This window comes from Zootoca vivipara, chromosome Z (assembly GCF_963506605.1).
Source record: "Zootoca vivipara chromosome Z, rZooViv1.1, whole genome shotgun sequence".
In the NCBI taxonomy this organism is placed as follows: Eukaryota; Metazoa; Chordata; class Lepidosauria; order Squamata; family Lacertidae; genus Zootoca; species Zootoca vivipara.
The window spans coordinates 620,199-646,539 of NC_083294.1; the positions used below are offsets into that span (position 1 = coordinate 620,199).

A 26,341-nucleotide genomic window follows, 5' to 3' on the forward strand; every position below is an offset into this window, starting at 1 on the left:
GAGAACCTGAGGAAATCATATACCGGCATTGTTCAGTTTGAGGGGAAGTGTGTGTGTTTGTGTGTGTGTGTGCGTGCATCTTTGATCCTCACCTGACCACCTTTATCCAACCAACCGGAAATTTCTGGCAGCCCCCTCCCCATTCCTTTAATGCAAGTCAGGCTGAAATTCAACAGGCAAAGCCCTTTCTTTTCTGACTCTCACCCGCCCTTCCTGGTTCCAAATCACAATAAAAATAGATAGCATCATGGGGAAAAAAAAGGGGAGAAGCTGTGACCTTCCAGATGTTGTGGGATTACAAATCCCATGAGCCCCAGCCAGCATGGCCAATGACCAGGGATGATGAGACTTGTAGTCCAGCAACATTTGGCAGGGCACAGGTTCCCCATCCCTCTGTGGGTTAAATGGACTGTCAACTGGATCCAGCAGGAATCTTCACATGGCTCCCCTCTACCCATGGTACATGGCATATTGGCATATTGTTGTGCACACCCCAATCTACAAGCGGTCAATGGAGACTGTAGTGTTTTCAGAAGACATGGCTTTATTTACACATCTAAACAACCTATTGTCTTTGTCCATGGAGTTTTCTTGGCAGGGATACTGGAGTGGCTTGCCAGTTCCTTCTCCAGGTGGATCACGTTTAGTCAAAACTCTCCACTATGACCTGTCCATCTTGGGTGGCCCTGCATGGCATAGCTCATAGCTTCTCTGAGTTATTCAAGCCCCTTCGCCACGACAAGCAGGAATTAAGATTGCCGGAAGAAATATCAACAACCTCAGATATGCAGATGACACAACCTTGATGGCAGAAAGCGAGGAGGAATTAAAGAACCTTTTAATGAGGGTGAAAGAGGAGAGCGCAAAATATGGTCTGAAGCTCAACATCAAAAAAACCAAGATCATGGCCACTGGTCCCATCACCTCCTGGCAAATAGAAGGGGAAGAAATGGAGGCAGTGAGAGATTTTACTTTCTTGGGCTCCTTGATCACTGCAGATGGTGACAGCAGTCACGAAATTAAAAGACGCCTGCTTCTTGGGAGAAAAGCAATGACAAACCTAGACAGCATCTTAAAAAGCAGAGACATCACCTTGCCGACAAAGGTCCGTATAGTTAAAGCTATGGTTTTCCCAGTAGTGATGTATGGAAGTGAGAGCTGGACCATAAAGAAGGCTGATCGCCGAAGAATTGATGCTTTTGAATTATGGTGCTGGAGGAGACTCTTGAGAGTCCCATGGACTGCAAGAAGATCAAACCTATCCATTCTTAAGGAAATCAGCCCTGAGTGCTCCCTGGAAGGACAGATCGTGAAGCTGAGGCTCCAATACTTTGGCCACCTCATGAGAAGAGAAGAATCCTTGGAAAAGACCCTGATGTTGGGAAAGATTGAGGGCACTAGGAGAAGGGGACGACAGAGGACAAGATGGTTGGACAGTGTTCTCGAAGCTACAAACATGAGTTTGACCAAACTGCGGGAGGCAGTGCAAGACAGGAGTGCCTGGCGTGCTATGGTCCATGGGGTCACGAAGAGTTGGACACGACTAAACAACAACAAACAACCTATGCATAGGATGGAGGGACTCACAGCATTCATTCCCTGACAGATCTTGCTTCCCCTTTACGGTTCCTGGGAAGCCCCAAGTTTTGGGTCCAGCACAAAACGGATACCGGTAGGTCTCGGTGTATCCACCTTTCAGCAGCAGCCCAACTATCTCACACAGCTCTCATAGGCACAGCTCACCTGGTCTATTGTTCTCCATCTTAGGATGGCATGGCACCCAGCCAGGTGTGAAAGGACCACCCATTTGTCTCTATCACCCATAATACACGAACTGAGGATCATCCAGCAAAATATAGATCCAGGACAGAGAATGGAAAGGACTTGGTGATGTCTCTGGATTTAAGGGGCTTTGGAAGGGCATTTTGACAATTGGGAAGGGTTTTTATCAGCAACTGCTAGCCGTGATGACTTAAATGGAACTTCCCCATTCAAAGACACTCTACCTTTGAGTACCAATTGCTGGGGAGTGACAGCAGGAGAGAGCTGTTAACTCCATGTCCTACTTCTTGGCCTTCTGAAAGACATCTAGATGGCCATCATGGAAAACAGAGTGCTAGATCAGGTGGGCTTTTGGTCTGATCCAGGTACAGGGCTCTACTTATGCCATCCTCCCCATGATGCCTCCATAGCACCACCTTCTCTGGTGATGGTCCTAGTGGAGAAGACCATCCTCTTTTTTCACTCCCTCCTTTGTGTTCAGGATGGCATCCTCATGTGAGGACAATGCCTCCTCTCCCAAGGATTCCATTCAGAAGAATTATTTGTGGCACATTCTTTGGATTTATCTTCGATGCTTTTCACGGGCCGGCTTGTACCAGCTCCACAACATAAGACTATACCATGTGGCATCATTACACGGCGTCAGGCATAGCCCTTACCTGGCACAGGAGACAAAGTCCTCAGACACCCTACAAGCTACGTACCCAGAGGAGCAAGCAAGGTGCCCCCCCAGCCCATCCTGGGGGGCCCCTTGGGGGGGGGGGAGACCCACTGAAAAATGGGGAAGGGTCTTGCAAACAGAAGGTTCCTGGTTCAATCCCCAGTGGCATCTCCCTATAAGGCTAGCAGAGACTCCCAGCTGAAATCCTGGAGAGTTGCTGTCAGCTGGTCTACTGAGCTGGATGGACCAATCTTGTTATAAGGCAGGGGTCAGCAACATAGCTGCCAAGTTATCCCTTTTTTTAAGGGATTTCCCCTTATGCTGAATAGGCTTCCTCGCGAGAAAAGGGAAAACTTGGCAGCTATGGTCAGCAACCTTTTTCAGCAGGGGGTCGGTCCACCGTCCCTCAGACCTTGTGGGGGGCCGGACTATATTTTGAAAAAAACATATGAACGAATTCCTATGCCCCACAAATAACCCAGAGATGCATTTTAAATAAAAGGACGCATTCTACTCATGTAAAAACACGCTGATTCCCGAAACGTCCGCGGGCTGGATTTAGAAGGTGATTGGGCCGCATCTGGCCCCCGGGTCTTAGGTTGCCTACCCCTGATGTAGCCTAAAGACACCACAGTCTCCACCAATGCTTATTCCAAGGAAAGCAAACCCTGGGTAAGCATCTGAAATCACTAAAGTCTCTCACCGGTCAAAGACTGGGGTGTGTGCAACAATACGTGGTTTGGGTTCTTCCCCCTGCAAACAAACAAAAACAAACAAACCTGTCGTAAGCTTTCTGACAATTCATGCACTTACAGGGCATAACAAAGTTTGGAGCCTTTTCCAAATCAATCTAATAATGTTCATGTTTAAGCATCTTCAGCTTGCCTTGTATAAAATGTGGGAGATTTATTTCCCGATGGAGAGCACTAGATCCCAATCAGGAACACGCTTTTGAAACCCCAGACACAGGCACGAGAGTGGGAAGACGAGGGTCTTTGAGATTAAAGGAGATAATAATCGCCAACTGACAGAAATTTATTCACCCTCCTATAAATCTAAATTTCGACATCACTTTCTTCAAGCATAATCATCCTGGCTTGAGTACTTGCTATCAGCTGCAAATCATTACGCGTGATTTTTCCTTCCTCTCGCCTGCCTTTTATAGGGCAGAAGCAGCTTTGAGAGGGGATGAAAGGAAATAATTTACAGCAGACCTTGACTGTGGCAAAACCACATGGAAATAAAACAAAGGACACAGAGATTCAACCAGCAAATCTCTGGGAGGGAAAGTGCGTCCGTCTTTCCCTTCGCCAGATCTTTTTATTACAATATCAAAAGGTTACAAAGATTCAAATCATCCAATAGAATTCATCCTAAGTTCTAAAACCCCTCCCAGGTTTCCTCCCACCTTGAATCTGATACTGTTGGGAAGATCTGGAACTAACACCAAGATGCTAAAAAGACTTCCTGGACATCAAAGAGACTACTTCTAAAGACAGGAAGGAGCCCCAGGAATCCCTGGCAGAAAACAGGTTTATCAGCTTTTCAAAGACCAGCAGGGAAAGGAAGAAGATTAACAGATGCCCTTTTACCCAGATCTATTGACCCAAATGTTTCACAGCCAGGCAAGAACAAATGGCAACAAATGCCTGTTTCTTGCAACCCAGACTGAAACGTGCTTGCCAGGTAGAGGATCATGGAGTGTACATACATCCAACAGGATCTACACCAAGAAGCCACACATTTCATAACCCAGGCGGGAGTAGTCTGTTCAGGTGGAGCCACCAGCTCAAGAACATTCCCCTCAAACCACACATAAAGCTATGAATGCATGATTCCCAATGTAATCCCTGAGATGCAGTCACTTACATGATCCCTACATGTCATCTTTTCTTTTTAATTTTGTTTTGTGAGACAGAGAAAAAACATCTCTTGCAATTAGGATAGTAAGGGCATTGCATCCTCATCACATTCCTGTAGATGATGCCTGAATAACAGAGATCCGAGAGATTCCTGAGGTAGATTGAGAAAACCAAAAGGAGCATGAAGAAAGAGGGAATATAATATGAAAACATCCATTACTAACTAAGATTAATAACTCATATGTGATCATAAATTCTACCTAAGCAAACTTATAAACCCTAGCAATCCTAAAATAAGCAATTACCCATAATACCAAGATTGAAACTAGACTACATTATATCAGGAAAATATTGAATAGACATAAGCATACAACAATATCAATATAAAACAAAATCATAAAATACAACCACAATGATTACAGAAGATCATAAGCAATAAATGAATAGGCTTAATATAAATCACAACAATCAATTGATTGATGGTATGTTCTGATAATTTGATAACTACAGGAAAGTCTTTAGCTAAAACGTCTCTGGGCAAACTCTGGATCTTTCTGGATGTTTAGAAACTTGTAGTTGACATGTGACATCTGAAACTCATCAAGTCTTCAGGCTTCTGCAAATTGCTTTCCCTTGTACTTTGTCCAGTTATGCCTGTGTTGTTCAGTTAGGACTAGGATGAAACTTCTGTAGAAGGAATCTGGTGCTAGGTCCACATCATCAGCTTAAACTTTCCTCAGAAACCTGTTAAAGTAAGCAGAATTGCCCTTGCCCCAAAATTATGAGCTTGAGCAATATTAGCAAAAAATCCTTTTCTTCCATATTTGAATCAGCAGATGATCCAGCAACTGGAAAAGAACCTTTTAACCTAAAACAATCCTAAAATAGTACATTAAAAGAAAACTAAGACAATTAAAACATATATTATAAAAACTTAAAATAGAAAAAAGTTTTTATTTTTATTTTATTTTATTTTGTTTTGTTTTAATTAAAGCTGAATAATAAAAGTTTTAACTGAGATAAGTGAAAGAGTAAATAATAGTATTATAGTACTAACATATTTCTGTAGCTTCCTAGCTAAATTCCCATATTTCAGCTTTCTTTTTTTTATTTTTATTTTTTGTGTAGAAGGTACAGAAAGAAGAAATTCACAAAATCAGGAATATAAAATACAGTAATGCAACTAATAAGCATAAAAGTAAAAAACCTAGGAAGTTAAAATATAGTATCTTATAAGAACTGAAGTTAAAATCCCATTGGCATTCAGAAAAAGTTCATTAAAAAAACATGTGAAGGAAAAAAACCTGGTGGGTCAATTTACTCTTGAGTAAAGTTTTCTCCAGCTAGAGGTAAAAGTAAACCTAAAAAAACCCCATTAGGTCCCCCCCCAAAGGGAGGGAGAATTGAGAACAAAGGATAAGAACACATGTAGATAAATTGAAAAAAAACTTGCAAGGAAAGAAATCTTTACAAAGTATTTATGTAACCCATTCCCAAACGCTAGGTAGAGAATAGTTTCTGGAAAAGAAAACATGTTATAACCCAAAAACATACAATGAGGAAAAAATACGTTGAAGCAAGTCCACTAGCTAAAAAATAAAACTTTTGTTAGCTCTCCTCATTGAGGACTGGCAACTTGACTTGAACCAAAACAACAGAGAAGGAACAAAGAAATCATGCAGTTGCTCTGTATCCACCTTCAGACTAATCTAATATGGGAGAAAATTACAGCAAGAAAACCATGAAAGAAGCTAGATTAAAAAAATATTAGACATGTTAACCAAATTTTATACCACCAAAGACTAAATAGGAAAATCACAGCCAACAATCATAGAATCATAGAGTTGGAAGAGACCACAAGGGCCATCCAGTCCAACCCCCTGCCAATGCATATTCAGCACTTCTGAAATGTTACCTACAAGAAAAGCATGTTATTTAGCATTAAAATAAATTTCCTTCATGTAATTTCCTGGAAGTCTGAGGCATCGGGACCTGCTTTTAAACACCAGTTACAGCATCCTAAAATATCATACATCATATCAATAGAAGAAATTATCAAACATTTATCAGCAAATAAAATGTTAAGAAACAAAATACTGAAGATCACTCTAGAGTTAAAGAGAGTAAATATTTCCTGTGAATAAAGGAACATCATTAACCCAGAACTTTATCACTGGAGATTAAAGAAGAGATCACAATCAGAGAGTGCTTGAGCATGTGCAGAGTGTAAACCTATGAAATGAGAACAAAGAACCAACATCTCACACACAAAGAAGAGGAACTTAAATGCATGTCCCAGTCTGACAACATCTCACTCAGTGCTAGGAGAAAAAAATAATTAAGTCTTGAAGGAAAAACATTAACAATTAACCTTTGATGCTGGAATTCCTTCAGAAATTAAATTCAAGTCAGAGAACATTTAGGCATTCTGAAAAGGAAAATTCTGTAAAAAACCATCCTCAATTTATCTCTTACCCACATATAGATAGAAAAAAGATTTAAACTAAATACATAGAGCAGAATTGAGCCTATAAATTTACTCATGCTCATGTCTGCATATCTAAACATAAAAATACATGAAGCTAAACAATACTGCTATCAAGAGATAAGTATTAAAAACTCAGAACCAATTCACTGCATGTATGTTGTGCAGAATTTACTTCAATGCAGCAAAAACATCCAATTTCATTTTTTTTCCAGTCTGGTTGCTGGTAAGCAGATATTTTAAAACCAACTGAAAACTAAAGAATTAAAACTTTAACAAGCGTCTCTAACAAAGAGAGTTCTGGTTAACTGAGAAACAAAAACCATCTACTAGCAAAACTTTTCTGGTAGCCAAACAAAAAAATTGCCTCAAGGAAAGAAATGCAAATTTAAATCTTCCCTTCAATCTGGTTCATATGCAGCAATTTCATCAGATTTCCTACTCACTGAGGCAAGGCAGAGCTGCTCTGGAAAAAAGATTTTCCCTAAACTGCTTTGAAAAGTACTAAACTCAAAAACTTCCTGCAGAAACTTTTCTGCAATGCATGACAAGTTTTGATGCTTACTGGAAGCAGGAAAAGAGTCTCCAGCATATTTTGTAACAACCAAAAAGTGTTGTTGTGGAGTATCAAACAATTCCTGCCAGCCATCTTCAACAATGCATGTTTGCTCATTCAAGACAGGAAAAAAATCTTTGACCTTGCTTACATTAACAGAGATTGGCAACTCAGTGAAATCAGGGCTAGAGAGCTTTCTCAGTGGAGGTCTGCTCTCATTTGCATCCAAAAAACTATCATCAGCAGCAACTTGCTGCTCTCTTTCAGTCAAAATCAATGGAATAACAGGCAACTCTTGAGATTTTACCATGACTATTTGCTCATTTGGAAGGTTAGCCATTAAAGGCAGAACATCCAAAGTTACCTCACTATCACCTTCCTTTAAAGCCTGACTCACCATCGGTTGCACTGCGGTCTGAGGTACTGCCTCTGGGCAAAAGCCCACAGAAAAGGAAGGAGGCATTATTTCTAAATTAGATCCAGGCAACAAGGAGCCGGCAGAAGGCAGGGCTGCTGCACGAACTGAAGCTGCCTTTAAAACAAAATCTCCCCCCAAACCTGGAGGCTGCGAAGGGGGCAAAATTCTTGGAGATGCTGAGGAAGCATCTTGAAGCTGAAGCAGTGGATTTGCCACTCTAGCTACAGCGGATCTACAAAGCTTCCACGTATGTAGGATTTGAACAGAGGGTCGGTCAGATTTACTCAAAACCAAACCCACTTTGTCCCATTTTTCTAAATCTAAGGTACCTTCCTCAGGGAAGAAGGACGCAACATGAGAAATCTCATGCAATAACTGGTCAATCAGTGGGGACATCACCTGATTGTGACCATGAGGACTTAACAAAAAGAGCAAATCTCTTTTATGTTTTTTCTGCAAAATACTTAGATCTCCCTCCATTCTTACCTATTTTCTGTGCGCACAGGTTCTGCCCAAGGTTCCGGGTGATAAGAATCATTCAGTCTGAAAGCACTCTATTTGCAGATAGAGTCAAACAGCACCTAGGGGAGCTTTGTTAAGCCCAAAATCAGAAGAGCGATCATTTACCTGATCCTCTTTTCATGGAGCCTCAGAGAGGGCACCACTTGTGGCAAAACCACATGGAAATAAAACAAAGGACACAGAGATTCAACCAGCAAATCTCTGGGAGGGAAAGTGCGTCCGTCTTTCCCTTCGCCAGATCTTTTTATTACAATATCAAAAGGTTACAAAGATTCAAATCATCCAATAGAATTCATCCTAAGTTCTAAAACCCCTCCCAGGTTTCCTCCCACCTTGAATCTGATACTGTTGGGAAGATCTGGAACTAACACCAAGATGCTAAAAAGACTTCCTGGACATCAAAGAGACTACTTCTAAAGACAGGAAGGAGCCCCAGGAATCCCTGGCAGAAAACAGGTTTATCAGCTTTTCAAAGACCAGCAGGGAAAGGAAGAAGATTAACAGATGCCCTTTTACCCAGATCTATTGACCCAAATGTTTCACAGCCAGGCAAGAACAAATGGCAACAAATGCCTGTTTCTTGCAACCCAGACTGAAACGTGCTTGCCAGGTAGAGGATCATGGAGTGTACATACATCCAACAGGATCTACACCAAGAAGCCACACATTTCATAACCCAGGCGGGAGTAGTCTGTTCAGGTGGAGCCACCAGCTCAAGAACATTCCCCTCAAACCACACATAAAGCTATGAATGCATGATTCCCAATGTAATCCCTGAGATGCAGTCACTTACATGATCCCTACACTTGACGATGCCCCCTGTGATTCAAGGGGACCCCTTTGAGTCCACAAGCAGGGCAAGAAAGTAAAAGCCCTCTCTTGTTGCTGCTCCTGGTGTTCAGAGGTAAAGTGCCCCTGAAAAGGGAGGCTCCATAGAGCTAGCATAAGGGCATCTGAAGAGCCTTGTTGTTGGAGGAGACCATCTTGACCAGGGCCAGGTTCAAGGTGCTACAATTTTTATTTTTCCAGTTCATCAATACCTGTATTTTTGCCCTAATAAGAGCACAGAGAGTCCATTCATATTGTCCCTTTGTTAGACTCCATGTACTGGGTATATAATTCAAAAGGATATTTTCCTCTGCAAATTAAGATTACTCCATACAGTCATGTTGATTGCCCATTACTTTCTGCCCAAAATTAATCAACATAGGACATTGTACAGACATGTTTTAGAGAAGCATTATCTCTGTTCCATCTCCAGTATCCAGATGTCTTAGCTAGTCCTTTCGTAAACAAGTGTAATGGGTCAAAAAAAAGTTCTAAATATTATTTTTTGTTGAATGAGTCTGCAATAACAGTCTGCAATAACTGCAATAACAATTTGGTTTTTGTTGTAATGCATACAATTTTTTTTCATGAGAAGAGAAGTCTCCCTGGAAAAGACCCTGATGTTGGGAAAGATGGAGGGCACAAGGAGAAGGGGACGACAGAGGACGAGATGGTTGGACAGTGTTCTCGAAGCTACGAACATGAGTTTGACCAAACTGCGGGAGGCAGTGTAAGACAGGAGTGCCTGGCGTGCTCTGGTCCATGGGGTCACAAAGAGTCAGACACAACTAAACAACTAAACAACAACAACATACAATTTTTTGTTGTAGTTCTGTTTTGTTTTCTACATGGGCACTATTTTGTTTCTTCTTTTTTGTGTCATCTTACTCTGTGCGCTAGTAATCATGCACTTTTTAATCTTTCAATAAATAATATATATTCTTTATTGAAATACTGTACATACATACATTCAAGGTACTACTATTAGGATGCAAAGCTCTTAACAACTTGGGACCAGCTTACTTCTAAGATGGTTTTACGATCTTGCCCACTCAACTGCTTTGATCTACAGAGCTGGCACTGTTAGAGGTGCTACATAACACCCATTCTGCATTTATAATAATTTATTATTTATATGCCACCCATCTGACTGTAAGAAATCAATATTTTAGTGTGGCAGCACCCCCACTTTGGAACTCCCTGCTGATACGAGACAGGTAACTATGCTGTACTCTTTTCACCCCAAACCTATCCATACTTGTGGAATGTTTTTAGTATATTGCTTCTTTTCATTTTTATGAATGCTTTAAATAGGTGTTTTTAACTTTTGCTGGTAATTTATTGTTCCATTACTTTTGCAACCTGCTTTGAGGGCTTTTAAAAATAATAACAATCAAGTTGTGTATAACTGTTATGAAACACAGTACAGTCATACCTCAGGATACGTCCGCTTCATGTTGCGTCTGTTAGCTTACGGACGCGCCAAACCCAGAAGTCCCGGAATGGGCTACTTCCAGGTTCGGCGCGCCCGTAACCTGTACGCATGCGCAGAAGTGTTAAATCATGCTTTGTGCATGCGCAGAAGCGCCGCAATGCATCACACACGTGTGCAGATGCGGCACTTCATGTTGCGGCCTCTTCATGTTGCGGCCTCTTCATGTTGCGAACGGCCTGGCAGAATGGATCCCATTTGCAACATGAGGTACCACTGTACATCAATAAATAAGTCAAAGGGTGAAAAGGTGCATGTCACTTACACAACTAAGGTTCTGATAAGTTGTGCCTCTAGCTCAGAATTGCCTCCTCTGATTGGCAGTGCACTTCGGGGGTCTTGAGCAGAGAGGGTAGTTTTCCCTTCTGCATGCAAAACATATATTCCATCACTGTGCCATAACCCCTTCTTGCTAATACTGCTGAATCCAAATGAATTAATATTAGTAGCCAATCCCAATATGATAAGATGCCAAAGTGGACTCTGTTCCCGCATCTGTTGCCTTTTTTTCTGCATTTTGGGGAAGTGTGCTTAGAGTTGGACATACAATACTGTACAGTGGTGCCTCGCTAGATGAATTTAATTTGTTCCACGGGTCAATTTGTATAATGAAAAATTCGTCTAGCGAATCCCATAGGAATGCATTGATATATTTTTTTGATTTATTTTTTTTTTTTGCCCATAGGAACACATTAATTGAATTTCAATGCATTCTTATGGGAAACCGCGATTCACTAGACAAATTTTTCATAAAACGAATTCCTCTAGCGAGGCAACCTCCACTTGAAAAATCTCTTCATTAAGTGAAAAATTCGTCTTACACGGCATTCGTCTAGTGAGGCACCACTGTACATCCTTACTGTGTCCCCTTCTGGTGAGGGTGAGAAGGACAAGTGATAAACACCAGTCTCCAGCATAACAGAAGTGCAACCATTATAACCAGTGAAGGCAAAGTGCCTATAATGACATTGGCTAGCATTCACTTCTCCTCATTTTCTCCTCTCATGCTAGACATTATACCATGAGCTTCTTGGGACAGGAGCTTGTCCCCTTTGATATGTGCTAGATAGCACAAGGAGCAAGGAAGGGTCTGAATAAATCATAGAATTGCAGAGCTGGGAGTGATGCACATCAGGTCATTTAGTCCAACCCCCTGCAATGCAAGAATCACAACTAAATAATCCTTGGCCAATGGCTATCCATCTCTGCTTTGAAACCTCAAGTAGAGGAGAGTCAGCCACCTTTTGAGGCAATCTGTTCCACTATCAAATAGCTCTTACGCTCAGAAAGTTATCCCTAATGTTTAGTTGGAGTCTTTCTTCTTGTCATTTGAATCCAGAGCAGCAGAAAACAAACTTTCTCCATCTTTCATGTGGTACCCCCTCAGAAATTTGAAGATGGCTATCTTATCACCTCTCAGTCTTCTCTTTTCTAAGCTAAACATATCCAACTCTCTCAGCTGTTCACCCTATGGCTTGGTTTCCAGACCCCAGATCATCTTGGTCGCCCTCCTCTGCACACCTTCCAGATTGTCAATATCCTCCTTAAACTGTGGCGCCCAGAACTGGGCATGAGACTCCAGATGTGGTACGACCAAGGTACAGTAGAGCGGTACTATGACTTCCCTGCAGGGACCCGGGTGGCGCTGTGGGCTAAACCACTGAGCCTAGGGCTTGCTGATCAGAAGGTCGGCGGTTCAAATCCCTGTGACAGGGTGAGCTCCCGTTGCTCGGTCCCAGCTCCTGCCAACCTAGCAGTTCGAAAGCACATCAAAATGCAAGTAGATAAATAGGAACCACTATAGCGGGAAGGTAAACGGCGTTTCCGTGTGCTGCTCTGGTTTGCCAGAAGCAGCTTAGTCATGCTGGCCCCATGACCTGGAAGCTATACGCCGGCTCCCTCGGCCAATAATGCGAGATGAGCGCGCAACCCCAGAGTCGGTCACGACTGGACCTAATGGTCAGGGGTCCCTTTACCTTTACCTTATGACTTCCCTGGAGCTGGACATTCTACTTCTGTTGCAGCCTAGAATTAGCTTTTATTTTTCCTGCAGCATCACACTGTTGACTCGTTTTAAGCTTGTGGTCTACTTAAGAACCCTAGATCATTTTCACATGTATTGCTGGCAAGCCAGCTGTCCCCCACCCTACATTTGTGCATCTGTTTATTCCTAAATAACAGTAAACTTCACTGCATTGCATGCTTTCCCAAAGCTTGAAAGGATAGGAAGGTTATTGGAAAAAATTCACTATACTTTGGTTTCATATACAGTATGTATTTAAAAATCATGCTTATCTATCAAAATTTCCAGGATAGTCTGACATTAAGCAAAACCCCAATCTCTCCAAGCAATGCAAAATGTGTTTGCTGCATTCATATCCAACCATTCTGATGACTGTTAATAATGGGACACTTTGGTTTTTTTCTTTTTTTAATACGATAAGGAAGCATAGAGAGACCCCTGCCCTTTCTACAATTGCATAAGTATTGAACAATCTCCTCTCGAAGAAGCTGGAGAAGATGGCAACAAGACCCGCATATTGTTTTCAATAATTTAATTGCAAAGCCCCCAAGATAGTACGTATGTTCAAAACACATCCTGAAAATGTGGAGATCTGCTTGGCAATCCATCAATCTTCTGCTCACCCCTTTGGCTTCCCTCCCTCCCTCCCTCCTTCCCTCCCTCCACATCTTTCCCTAAGTATCTAAACATTTGTATTTTTGTATCTGTGAGTGAAAAGCATAGGTTTTGTGGCAATTAGGATTAGTAATGTCAGTTCTATGCCATACAACTGTTTTGTACCTACTTGTTTAGCACCAGAATTAATGCGCAATTTTAGTTTGTCCCTCCAACTCTTAACAAACAAGAAATGATTCTAAAAGCACCACACAGGCCCTCACCATTGGAAGTTATAGCGGTAAAGAAAAAGAATATGATAGAAGGCTGGATAACTTATAGAAATTTATTAAAACAAAAGGGAGGAGAGTATAAATTAAAAAGAATTTAAGGAATTATCAGGAAAATTAACATACAATATCATCATTTGAACAAAGTATTTAAGAAAGATAAGATACGGGGGGTTGGGAAACAAATATCACAACCTGTTGGAATGTAATGTAAAAGTGCTGTCTAAAATGTACAATATATTACAGTGGTGCCTCGCTAGATGAATTTAATTCGTCCCGCGAGTTGCTTCGTATAGCGAAAAATTCGTTTTGCGAAGCGGCTCCCATAGGAACGCATTGAAGTGCGGTTTCCCATAGGGTGCCTCACAAGACGAATAAAAAAAAATCATCTTGCGAGGCACCCTATGGGCCGAAAAAAAATTGTCTTGCGAAGCGCGCCATAGGAAACTTCGTCTTGTGAGTCTCCATTGAAATCGCAAAACACGTTCGTCTTGCGAAAAATTCATCTTGTGAGGCATTCGTCTAGTGAGGTACCACTGTATTGGAATGGGAGACAAAGGATGAGCAAGTAAAATCCTCAATGATACATTGGGCAATAGATATTGGTCATAATATGCATATGGAGGCATAGGAACCATTGTGGAATGTGGATATAAAATTTACAACATCTAATGGTCTAAGAGAAAATTATATGAAAAAGATATATCGATGGTACCTAACACTGAGTAAATTGGCAAAAATGTATAAATCCAGATCAAATAAGTGTTGGAAATGTAAAGAGCTGGTGACAGGTACCTTTGTAGGTGGTCGTGCATGGCAGCTCCAACAGTTCCCCACCCCGGGATGCCATGTTATGACTGAACACCTGGAGCATTCTGGGAGGATTGTGGCTGTTGCCAAGAAGGGCAGATGAAATCAACTCCTGCCACCACATAAAAAAATGTAAAAAAGAAAAAGACCACTGTCAGTAGGACAGCCCCTACCCCAGCCAAAGTTGGATGTAACATAATGAGTGGAACTCAAACAAAGAATTACAGAAACAAGTAGGGATTTTAATAATGAGGTGGAATATTGACTAATACGGTAATAAGAATCATTTATTATTTATACCCTGCCTATCTGGCTGGGTTTCCCTAGCCACTCTGGGCGGCTTTCAACAGAATATAAAAATACAATAATCTATTAAACATCAAAAGCCTCCCTAAACAGGGCTGCCTTCAGATGTCTTCTAAAAGTCTGGTAGCTGTTTTCCTCTTTGACATCTGTTGGGAGGGCGTTCCACAGGGCGGGCGCCACCACCGAGAAGGCCCTCTGCCTGGTTCCCCGCAACTTGGCTTCTCGCAACGAGGGAACCGCCAGAAGGCCCTCGGCGCTGGACCTCAGTGTCCGGGCAGAACGATGGGGGTGGAGACGCTCCTTCAGGTATACAGGACAGAGGCCGTTTAGACTAAAGATGGGAGCTCACATGACAAGGTGGAAAGGAAAGCAGGATCCTTTATGTAAACAGTATCTCCTGAGAAGGAACGTTTGCCTTACCTGGCACATTTGTGGGGTTTTGTGTGTGTAACACATTCTGTGTATTACTGGGTGAACAATCATCTGTGCAAATCTCCAGTCGTAGCCTGAAGTAGTTCAATCCACAGACACGTTTCCTGCTTCTATTGCCATGGTCCTGGCCAGTTTGGGCTTTCTGCTGCTCTGCTCCCTCTGTGCTTGGGACTTTGCTAAATATGAACGAGGTGCAATTGGAACGAGGATGTAGATTGCAGCCACATGACGGTGCCGCCTCAGCATTATTCACAGCTGGGGATTCTCTCTCTCTCTCCCCCCCCCTCCACACACACATTAGAGACTGTGCCTTTCAAAGATGATGAAGAATAAATTCTGGGGTCATTTAAAAAAGAAAAGAAAAAGGGTCACAGAGCACAGTGATCTGTGGCCTTCAAGATGTTCCTGAATTCCCCCCCCCCCCCCATCATGCCTGACCATGGCCGCTGGGGCTGATAAGAGTCTGAGCCCCATGACATATGGAGGGAAACAGAGCGTCTGTAGTGGTGGAGTTGAGGTGCAAGGGAAGTGCAGTTCTGGGGGGGGAAAGCACACACACACACACCGCAGAAGTAATGACATCATCACCTGGAGCGTCAGGGTAATGGCTGGACCCTCCTTGCTTTGGAGAGCAAATGAGGTGATAATGAGGCTTTCAAGTAGATTTGAGGTGGGTTAGTGCAGAGCCAGAGAATGAGGGAAATGATCAAGCAGACAAGGCTGAGCTTAGAATCATAGAATCATAGAATCGTTGGAAGAGACCACAAGGGCCATCCAGTCCAACCCCCTGCCAAGCAAGAAACACCATCAAAGCATTCTTGACATATGCCTGTCAAGCCTCTGCTTAAAGACCTCCAAAGAAGGAGACTCCACCACACTCCTTGGCAGCAAATTCCACTGTCGAACAGCTCTTACTGTCAGGAAGTTCAAGGAATCATAGAATCCTAGAGTTGGAAGAGACCACAAGGGCCATCCAGTCCAACCCCCTGCCAAGCAGGAAACACCATCAAAGCATTCTTGACATATGCCTGTCAAGCCTCTGCTTAAAGACCTCCAAAGAAGGAGACTCTACCACACTCCTTGGCAGCAAATTCCACTGTCGAACAGCTCTTACTGTCAGGAAGTTCTTCCTAATGTTTAGGTGGAAGCTTGATGGGTCAATGGTCGGACTCTTCTTCCTATGTTCCTGCGGCTGTCTGTATCAAAACAGGGGCTCTCCCACTCATCAGTGGGTCCTTCTGCCTAGGCATGCCAAGTAAACCTTTACTGAGATTACCCGCCACAGAGCAGCAGAGCATCTTCTCTACATGCAAAAGGTCACAAGTTTCATCCTTGGCATCTCCAGGCAGGGCTGGGGGAGCGTTCTGGAGTGCTGCTGGCCAGTGTTGACACCTACTAGGCTCAAAGGCCCACTGGTGCATGGGGCCAGGAAAAGTTATATTTCCACTGCCCTTAAGGTGAATGGCAGGACACTGTATATACAGGAGCAGACTAGACAGGCAGTTGAACCTGCCTTCAATCCTGGTGACAGGACAGAGTCCTCCACTTCACCTGTCACCTAAGAAGAGCCTGCTGATCAGGCCAATGGCCCACCTATTCCTGTACTCACAGGAAGCCTGCAAGCAGGATTTGAGCACAAGAGCCCTCTTCTCCCCTCCTGTGGCTTCTTTCAGCAACTGGCATTCAGAAGCATCGCTGCTTCCAGCCGTGGAGGCAGAGCAGAGCCATCCTGGCTAGCAGCCATGGCATTGCCACCTGAGGTGGCCACTTCTCTGTAATATTGCTTGATGGTTTGACTTGGTTTAAGGCAGCTCTGAATGTTCCTACGAATCCTGAACCCAACAGTTCACTCCAGGCTTGGGGTGAGGGAGAAATTCCATTCACATTTCAACTTACTGATGTCATGAACAGGCCTCAGAATGAGACCTTCTCCTAATTTTGAAACATCCCAATGTATTATACCAGAGTAAAATGTGCATACATGTGCATATATTAATGGGGGAAATGCAAAATGCATTGAAATAGAGGTAACGGCTTGAAGAAGTATGCAGAAATATGCATGTTGAGAGTAATCTGTGCTAAAATGCTGGTTAATTTTCAAACGGAATTTAAAAAAAAGAAATTTCATGCTAGTGTGGAGAACTGAATTTAAGATTGGGAAAAATAAGAAACTGAGAGAAGCCAGTATAGGTTCCCCCCCCCCTTCCTACTCCAGGCTCCATCCTTGCCTCAGCATTTCTCCTTGCCACTCCCCGGCAACAAAAAAGTCCAGTACTGCTTTTTTTTGGGGGGGGGGGCAGTATGGATGACACCTTCCAGACCTGTGATTCTGTGTAGGTCAGGTAGAATCTTTAAGAGGAAACCAGCCCAAAGTTCCTCTGTTAAGGTTATGGTCTTAGTAGGCCATTTACATTGCCCTGTTGCCATAAAGGCCAATGGGGGCTACCACCCTCACCCAGTTGGAGGCAACATCGCCCTGTAAATTTAGGAGATCAATATCCCAGAATGCTGTTCATGAGAGTTTGGCTGAGGCTGGAAGTGGGAGACTCAGAAGCATGCCTTGCTCAGTGCTGCTTCCAAAGATGAGTTTGGGAGTTTCCCTGGAAACCTAATGGGGAAACAAGAACTATGGGAGTCTCAGTGCTGTGAGCCCCTCCACCCTATGCTCAGGTATGTAAAAAGAAGAAGAAGAAGAAGAAGAAGAAGAAGAAGAAGAAGAAGAAGAAGAAGAAGAAGAAGAAGAAGAAGAAGAAGAAGAGTTTGGATTTGATATCCCTCTTTATCACTACCCGAAGGAGTCTCAAAGCGGCTAACATTCTCCTTTCCCTTCCTCCCCAACAACAAACACTCTGTGAGGTGAGTGAGGCTGAGAGACTTCAAAGAAGTGTGACTAGCCCAAGGTCACCCAGCAGCTGCATGGGGAGGAGCGGAGACGCGAACCCGGTCCCCCAGATTACGAGTCTACCGCTCTTAACCACTACACCACACTGGCTCCCATATATCTTGAAGATACCACAGTTTCCGCTGACCTTCATTCCAAGGAAAATGAACCCTGGGCAAGCACAGGCACCCCAGTTCCAAGGAATCTATGTTTAAACAAAAACATGTACTATATATACTCAAACCACCCCTTGGAACCATCCCTAGTCTTCCAGAGCCTCAATGAGCCTTGCCTCCCCAAGCAAGGGGGAGAATGTAAAAGCTATTTTTGCGCTGAGAAAACCTAGTAGAAAAAGAGCTTTTAAGCTCTCTGCCTTGCTTGCAGTTTAATGTGAAGATCATCATTAGAGGCCTTCCATGGATGGTTCAGAGGGTAGCAATGCAAGAAAAGGCCTTTTCTGCAGTGGCTCCCCATTTGTGGAATGTTTTCCCCAGGGAGGCTCACCTGGCACCTTCCTTAAATATTTTTGGTAGAGATGTGGGAGAACGCCTTCTCGGTGGCTGCTCCCAGCCTCTGGAACTTCCCTCCTAGAGACTGGTTCCCACATTGTTGTCCTTCCACCAGCAAGTACCGCGTTCCAACAGGCTATGGGAAACTGGCTGCTTTTAAGGAAAGGTCTTGGGCTGCACTGTTTTTTGTCTAAATGGGTGGGGATCACAGGAAAGAACCACAGCAACGCGTGGCCGGGTCAGCTAGTATGTCTATAGTTTTATTTCTTTCAATGTATGATTGTACCTCTGGCCAGGTCGGAGCAAAGGCATGCCTTGCCCAGCAACCTCTTCTCCCAGCTACTCAGAGGGTCTGTTGTGGGTCTCCCGCTGGATTGGGCACCAGCAGAGGGAAGGTCCTGGGCCCTGAGTGAGATGAAAACACAAGACGACGGCGGACTGCTGGCTCTGGTCAAGGGCCACTGCCCAGCAATGCAAAAGAGAAAGAGATTCCAGTGCCTTCCTGACATTGTTTTGTCAAATTACCCGTGGCACTGCCACTGACATTATCAATAGTGGCCACCACGAGAAAGCGAAGCCAAACACAGCCTGCCTGCCTGCCTCTCTCTCTCTCCCCAGAGCACACTGAACTGGAGGAAAAAAGCCCAGCACAGCGGAGAAACTGAATCCATCACCATGGCAACCCAAGTTGGAAAGAGTAGACAGAAATCAATGTCACCTCAGCGCAAGGAGGCGTGGCAAGGCAGAGAGATGAAGAGATGTGGCTGGAAGCGCAAAAAGGGGAAAAGGCTGTCCCTCGGTCCAGCACTGTGCCAACGCCCTGGATAGCAGAGCGGAGCTAGGATGGATTGAGACAGGTGCATGCACGCAGCCTCTCAAGAGAAGGTGCCAAAAAGGAGAGCCCACATGCTCAGGGGACAGGAACAGCTTCCCCATGCGGAAAGGCTGAATTAAGGACTTAAGAAGAAGCTGTCCTGTATCAGGCCAGTGGCCCATCCACCCCAGTATCCTGTTCTCGCAGTAGCCAACCCGATGCCCCCATGGTGAACCTGCAAGCAGGACTCTCCTTTGGGGATCAGTCACCCAAATGGACTGTTAGAGGAGATTCTGGACATACCAATGGAAGGACTTCTTCACTCAGCACACGTTGAAAAACCACGGGATTTGCTGTCACTAAGCAACCTAAGCAACTTGGGTTGCTTAGACAGAATCATGGACGGGAAATGGGTCGCAATGGCTGCTTGGAACCTCCAGCAGCAGTGGCAATCTATCTTTGGACACCAGCCACTGATTAGCAAGAGCAAAAGAGGGCTGCTGTTCCATTCCTAGGCATGTCTTGGTTTTCGGGTGTAAAAATGACATTGGGGGGGGGGAAATGTCAGGGAAAATCCAGGTGTATGGCAGAAGCAGCTAAAAAAGCTTAAAATCACTATTTTGGGGTTGTTGTTTAGTTGAGCTGTGGGTGGGGGAGAAGTTAGATTCAGTTCACAGCGAAAGGTTGTTGTTGTTGTTTAGTCATTTAGTCGTGTGTGACTCTTCGTGACCCCATGGACCAGAGCACGCCAGGCACTCCTGTCTTGCACTGCCTCCCGCAGTTTGGTCAAACTCATGTTCGTAGCTTCGAGAACACTGTCCAACCATCTCGTCCTCTGTCGTCCCCTTCTCCTTGTGCCCTCCATCTTTCCCAACATCAAGGTCTTTTCCAAGGATTCTTCTCTTCTCATGAGGTGGCCAAAGTATTGGAGCCTCAGCTTCACGATCTGTCCTTCCAGTGAGCACTCAGGGCTGATTTCCTTAAGAATGGATAGGTTTGATCTTCTTGCAGTCCATGGGACTCTGAAGAGTCTCCTTCAGCACCATAATTCAAAAGCATCAATTCTTCGGCGATCAGCCTTCTTGATGGTCCAGCTCTCACTTCCATACATCACTACTGGGAAAACCATAGCTTTAACTATACGGACCTTTGTAGGCAAGGTGATGTCTCTGCTTTTTAAGATGCTGTCTAGGTTTGTCATTGCTTTTCTCCCAAGAAGCAGGCGTCTTTTAATTTCGTGACTGCTGTCACCATCTGCAGTGATCATGGAGCCCAAGAAAGTAAAATCTCTCACTGCCTCCATTTCTTCCCCTTCTATTTGCCAGGAGGTGACGGGACCAGTGGCCATGATCTTGGTTTTTTTGATGTTGAGCTTCAGACCATATTTTGCGCTCTCCTCTTTCACCCTCATTCAAAGGTTCTTTAATTCCTCCTCACTTTCTGCCATCAAAGTTGTGTCATCTGCATATCTGAGGTTGTTGATATTTCTTCCGGCAACCTTAATTCCACCTTGGGAATTTTTAGGTTAGATGTCCCTAGAAAAGCTCAACTATTTTGCGGGTGTCAGGAATTTTATTTTTTGAAATAAGGCAACCATATCCCTTGTCTGTCATATGGGTCCAGACAGCAATATTTAAACAGTCTCCTGGCAGGTTGTCATATTAAATCCAGGCCGATGTGCAGATCGCCCAGCCAGCCTTCACTGAAAGGTGCTGAGGAAATGTCAAGCGCTATTACTGCAATTATGATTCCACACACACTGATCAAAATGGGTAAAATGAGGATTAATATTCCCTATTAGGTTTCCTTACAGCCTTGCTTTTGAACTGTCTTTCCCTGTGGGCTCTAGGAAATGAGAGATAATTTAATATTTCTGGCATGGCATCATGGGGTGGAGTGGGGACGGCAGGGAGGGGTGCTCTCTGGAGTGTGAGGGCGCTTCTTAAGCTCTCCCCAAGGAGGCTCCCAGGCCCAGGGCCAGCCCTACAATGAGGCAGAGTGAGGCACCTGCCTCATCCAGGAGATGTTGAGGTGCAGGGAGTGGCCAGAGCTGTGTGTGCCATGTGGCCTGCCCTGTACTTATGCCAGGCACCTGCCCTCAAGTGATGATGGAAGATGTTTCACCAGTACTGGGATAAGATTCAACTACCAGTGTAGTATGTGCCTTGGGGGGGGGCACCATCTTGTCCTTTGCCTCAGGTAGCAAAATGTCTTGAGCCAGCGCTGCCAAGGCCCTCCCTGAAATTGTGCCTGAATACAAAGCAGCATTTGGGAGTTTGAGGTGGAGAGTTTTATCAGGTCAGGAACATCATAGATCCTGAGATTTCAGGGCCGAAATCTGAGACCCGGGTCTGCTCCCAGCATGGTCACAGGAGCAGGCCCTAGAGGTGGAAACTAGAGCCTGCCTTTTCTTGGAAACCTGTCTGCCCCCAATCCAGGACGCAGCACAGAAGAATAGCAAGGGAAGAAAAAAATAAACTCAGTTCACATTATTAAAGGGGAAACCTACCAAATTTGCACTTTCTGAAAATAATACATGAACTGAACCATAGCCGTCGTTTGAAATTCACTCTTCTCTGAATTTTGCAATGCAATGCAATTCTACAGCCAAGTATTATTGTTGTATTGCAAAAAAATAAAAAATAAAAATGATGCAGTAAAGTGTACATGGACATTTTTTGTAAATAATGGCTTCCCCAAGATCTTTAAAAAAATTATTAGCATAACTCCTCATTTTCTCATTCTTAAGAGGTTCTTATATGCACTCGGCTGTGCTGAGAATCTCCTAATTTGATCATCAGATTTGTCTGCATTTGTTAGTATTATTAGTATCATCATCATCAACATCATCATCATTAATTTATTACATGCCTTCACCCTAATAGCCCAGTTCTGGTTGCAACATAAAAACACAATATTAGAAACAGTTTTAAACAAGTTGCGATTATACAATAATGCATCATATCAGGGGGAAATTGTATTGCAAAATTATGTACATTGGGCAAAAATGCATTTTTTTTAAAAAAAATGGATACATTGGAAGAAATTCCTACCAAGATGCTGCTGACTTTTTATGAGGACTTTTTGTGGGGTTGGCAGGGGAAGGAATTATAAAATGATATGGCAATGTGGAGAACAGACTTTAAGCGTGGAAAAATGAGAAACTAAATTTGACCAGTTCACCCGTCTCTAGGGAGACAACCGGACATGCAGCCCAAAGTATCTAAAAGAGCATTTTCCCAATTTGCACTGTGCATCTAAAAGGCCATTTCCTTTCTATAAATGGAAGGTGAGATTATGTCTCTGCTCTTCCCGTTTCCTAACACGGCAGCCCAGATGAGAAATAGAGCAGAAAAAAAGGGTGGAGGAGAATCACATTCTTCCTTCATGCCTCTGCTTGCAACATAAGCTAGCCCTGCCAATAAAATCCACTCCACTGTCATTTTCTCTTTCCACGCAGGAATCTTCTCGACAGCCAGAAGCCCCAGTGACAAGATCTTGGGGGGAGGGTGAAAAGAAAAAGATCCATAACTCTGCCATGCCCTATCCATTCAGCAAAAACAGGTCACCGCTCCAAGTGTTGTAGCCTGTCATTGCAGTCTCCAGCCCAAAGTACATGATGAACCCAGAGAGGGTTCCACAGCACAGTCCAGTGTTCAAATCCGTCAAGCTCAAATCTCTGCAACCACACCCCAGCTGACCACACACAGCAGTTCCTGCATGCTGGGAAATGGCTGTCAAAATTGGTGAAAATTTAAAAGCCACACAGCTGGGTGAAAATGAAACCACAGCTCTAAGCTCTGGGATAAACTTCCCCCACTATGGAAATTCCACATAGCAATCAATAATAATAATAATAATAATAATAATAATAATAATAATAATAATTTATCCGTGGCCATCTAGGTGGCTCATGTTTTGCACTAGCTTGCGGAGGGATCATAATTTTGTGCCAGGATACCAGTTTGGTGTGCAGAAGGGTCCTAGGGACCACCCCCTGCACCCTCACCCAAAAGCACCTAGTGGAAGAAGAATAGTGGAAGAAGTAGGTAATTCAGAACAGCCAGCACTGGGGTTTGAGGGAAAACTGAAAGCATATTTGTTTAGAAAAGCTTTTGCTTACATTTTAGGGAATTTTTTTTAGACCACACTGCTCAGTTTCTGCTTTCTATTTTATTGCCATTTTACTGTGTTACTTTGAAATTCTAATTAATTTTAACTTAGGGTACTTTGATGTCTGTTTTCATTGGGTTTTTGTTTTTGCATGATCCTTTCATATAGCATGTCCATTCATATAGGCAGTGCTTTTTTTCCTTTAAAAAATGTTTAGGGGTACTCTCATTTTCCTACTGATATTGAAATACTGCCCCTCAATGAGGCCAAACTTAGATTCACAAAATGTTTAGGGGTATGCATACACCTGCACCCCCAGAAAAATAAAACACTGCACATAGCAGAGGCTATATGAATGAGTGTGTGTGTGTGTGTGTGTGTGTGTGTGTGTGTGTGAAAATAGCTTGGCCTCCTACAGGGATACATCTGATGCTGGAATTCAGGGGTATACTGTCATGAAATATGGAGGCTTGATTTAGTTGTGGTAGGTAATATGGAATGATAGGTCTGTCTCTTTTCAACAGAGTTGTTTAACAATCCATCCATCTACACAGGGAACTCTGAGAACTGCAGCTCTTTGAAGCAAATTGGGGTACCACTGTGAATGTATGGGGCAGACAGGGCCTGAGAAACCACAGGGCTGTGGTTATGCAGATGAGGAGGTGGGGCCAGGCAGAGTAGAGTTTGGGGGTGGCCTTGAGAAGGGCTCAGAAGAGAGCGGGACTAAGACTCTGGACCTACGTATCTCTGCTGACCGCACTGGATCACAGATAACGAAAGATGCCCCACTTATGGGAATGGAGAGCCTGTGAATGAATAAAATATACCTTCAGTAGCACCTTAAAGACCAACTAAGTTTTTATTTTGGTATGAGCTTTCGTGTGCATGCACACTTCTTCAGATACAGTGAAATAGGAGTCCCCAGGCACTTATGTAGAGAAGGGGTGGGGAGGGGGTGGGGATGGGGAGGGGAGGGGGGATCACTCAGAAGGGTGGTGGAAGTGGGTGATTGACTGACTGATAGCTGTTGATGACCGAAAACGACTGCAAATGGTTTTGCATGAAAAAGCAAGGGTTGAGATGGCTGAAGATCGCTTATCATGTATAATGAGATAAGAACCCGATATCTCTGATCAAACCAGGTCCCTCCATGGTTTTGAGCTTGGTGATAAGTTGCAATTCAGCAACTTCTCTTTCCAGTCTATTTCTGAAATTCTTTTGTAGTAAGACAGCTACTTTGAGATCTTGTATAGAATGTCCTGGGAGATTGAAGTGTTCTCCTACTGGTTTTTCTGTCTTCTGGTTCCTGATGTCAGATTTATGTCCATTTATCCTTTGGCGTAGGGTTTGGCCTGTTTGTCCAATATAGAGAGCTGAAGGGCACTGTTGGCATTTGATGGCATACACAATGTTAGAGGATGAGCAATTAAATAGTCCTGAGATGGTATGTTGGATGTTGTTGGGGCCAGTAATGATGTTGTCTGGGTGTATGTGGCAGCAAAGTTGGCATCTGGGTTTATTGCAGGCTCTGGTACCAGTGTCCATGTTAAGTCTGGTGGTTGTATTATTGTGGGTGAGGAGTTGTTTAAGATTGGGTGGCTGTCTGTAGGCAATGAAAGGTCTTCCTCCCAGAGCTTGAGAAAGGGAGCTGTCATTGTCCAGGAGAGGCTGTAGATCTCTGATGATGCGTTGTACTGTTTTAACTTGGGAGCTGTATGTGATGACTAGTGGTGTTCTGTTATTTTCTTTTTGGGGTCTGTCTTGCAGCAGGTTCTCTCTAGGTATCAGTCTGGCAATGAATGTAAGAGTTCTGAGGTTGGAACAGCCAATGGCTCACCCAGCCCAGCCTCCTGTTCTCACAGTGGCCAGCCAGGTGCCCCAACTGGGGAACCCACAAGCAGCACCTGAGTGAAAGAGCACTCTCCCCTCCTAGGGTATTCAGAAGCACCTGTGGTTGCCTTGCAAAAAGGTGACCCCACCAGCCTCACCCCTTTCACCAAGAAAGAGCATCACCACTCCTTTCCTCTTCACGTAGCAGTGACTGAACCCACTGGTAAATCCTCCCAAAATCATTTGCATATAATTTCTTGCTGGCATCAAGACTCGTTATCTAAATCCAGTTGCTGTTGACAGTTTAATGATAATCGCTTTCTGTTTATGTATCATTGAGGATAATGTTCCTATTCTCCTTAAAATTCAATCCTCAAGTCTTCTTCTTCTTCTTTTGCAGCCAGGGCGGGGGAAGGGAGTCATCCACAGACCAAAATTATAGTAATTTCCTCTTCTGGTTTGAGCGGTTTAGTAAACAATTAGGTTTCAATTAAAGATTGGGTGCTCCTGCTGGGGTAGGGGTTTGGGTGGGGAGAGGCAGTGCCAGTTGGCACAGGGTTCCAGCTCTCCTTGCGAGCCACATGAGGTAGAAATGCCCATCCAGGCAAACCCGGCTATTAAAACATAATTTACTCAGAGTGCGTTTTGTGTGGGGGTGGGGGTGGGGGGACAGTGACTTGAGACTAAGTGGCAAAAATTTGTCTATGTTATGTGACGATAAAATTGCTTTAAAAGCCACCTCTTGCCGAAGGTGGAGGAAATTGGGAGATTATTTTAGGAAGCAGTGCCCCACGATAAAAACTTGGATTTGCTTTTAATAACCCGCATAGATAGAAATGTCATAAAAAAGGGGAAACAATGCAAAAGGGTAGAAAATTGTAAACCCGGGAAAAGGACAAGCGGAAGTCGACTCACAGGTGAAGTGTGATTAAGTATGAATGTTTTGTGTATATATGAATTTATAGATGATGAATTTATTGTTTATGAAATATAAGTATTATAAGAAAATATAGGGATTAATAATTGGGTTTATTTATATTTGAGTGTACATAGTAGAATATAGATTTTGTTCTTATTTCTGATATGATCTATATTATGAGATGAATTCTTACGTTATGCTTTATGTTATGTTA

The 26,341-nt window shown here is 43.6% G+C and overlaps 1 protein-coding gene across 9 annotated transcripts in view; it reads right to left on the reverse strand.

Moving 5' to 3' along the window:
- DAB2IP (DAB2 interacting protein) overlaps positions 1-26,341 on the reverse strand; it is a 328,791-nt gene that overhangs the window by 199,308 nt on the left and 103,142 nt on the right. Inside the window, exon 1 of one of the 9 annotated variants that reach the window (XM_060270266.1) lies at positions 14,309-14,397. The exons of the other annotated variants lie outside the window; for them this stretch is intronic. The gene's annotated coding sequence lies outside the window, so the exon portion shown is untranslated. Of the gene's footprint in view, positions 1-14,308; positions 14,398-26,341 lie in introns of those variants that run through there. 9 annotated transcript variants of the gene reach the window in all.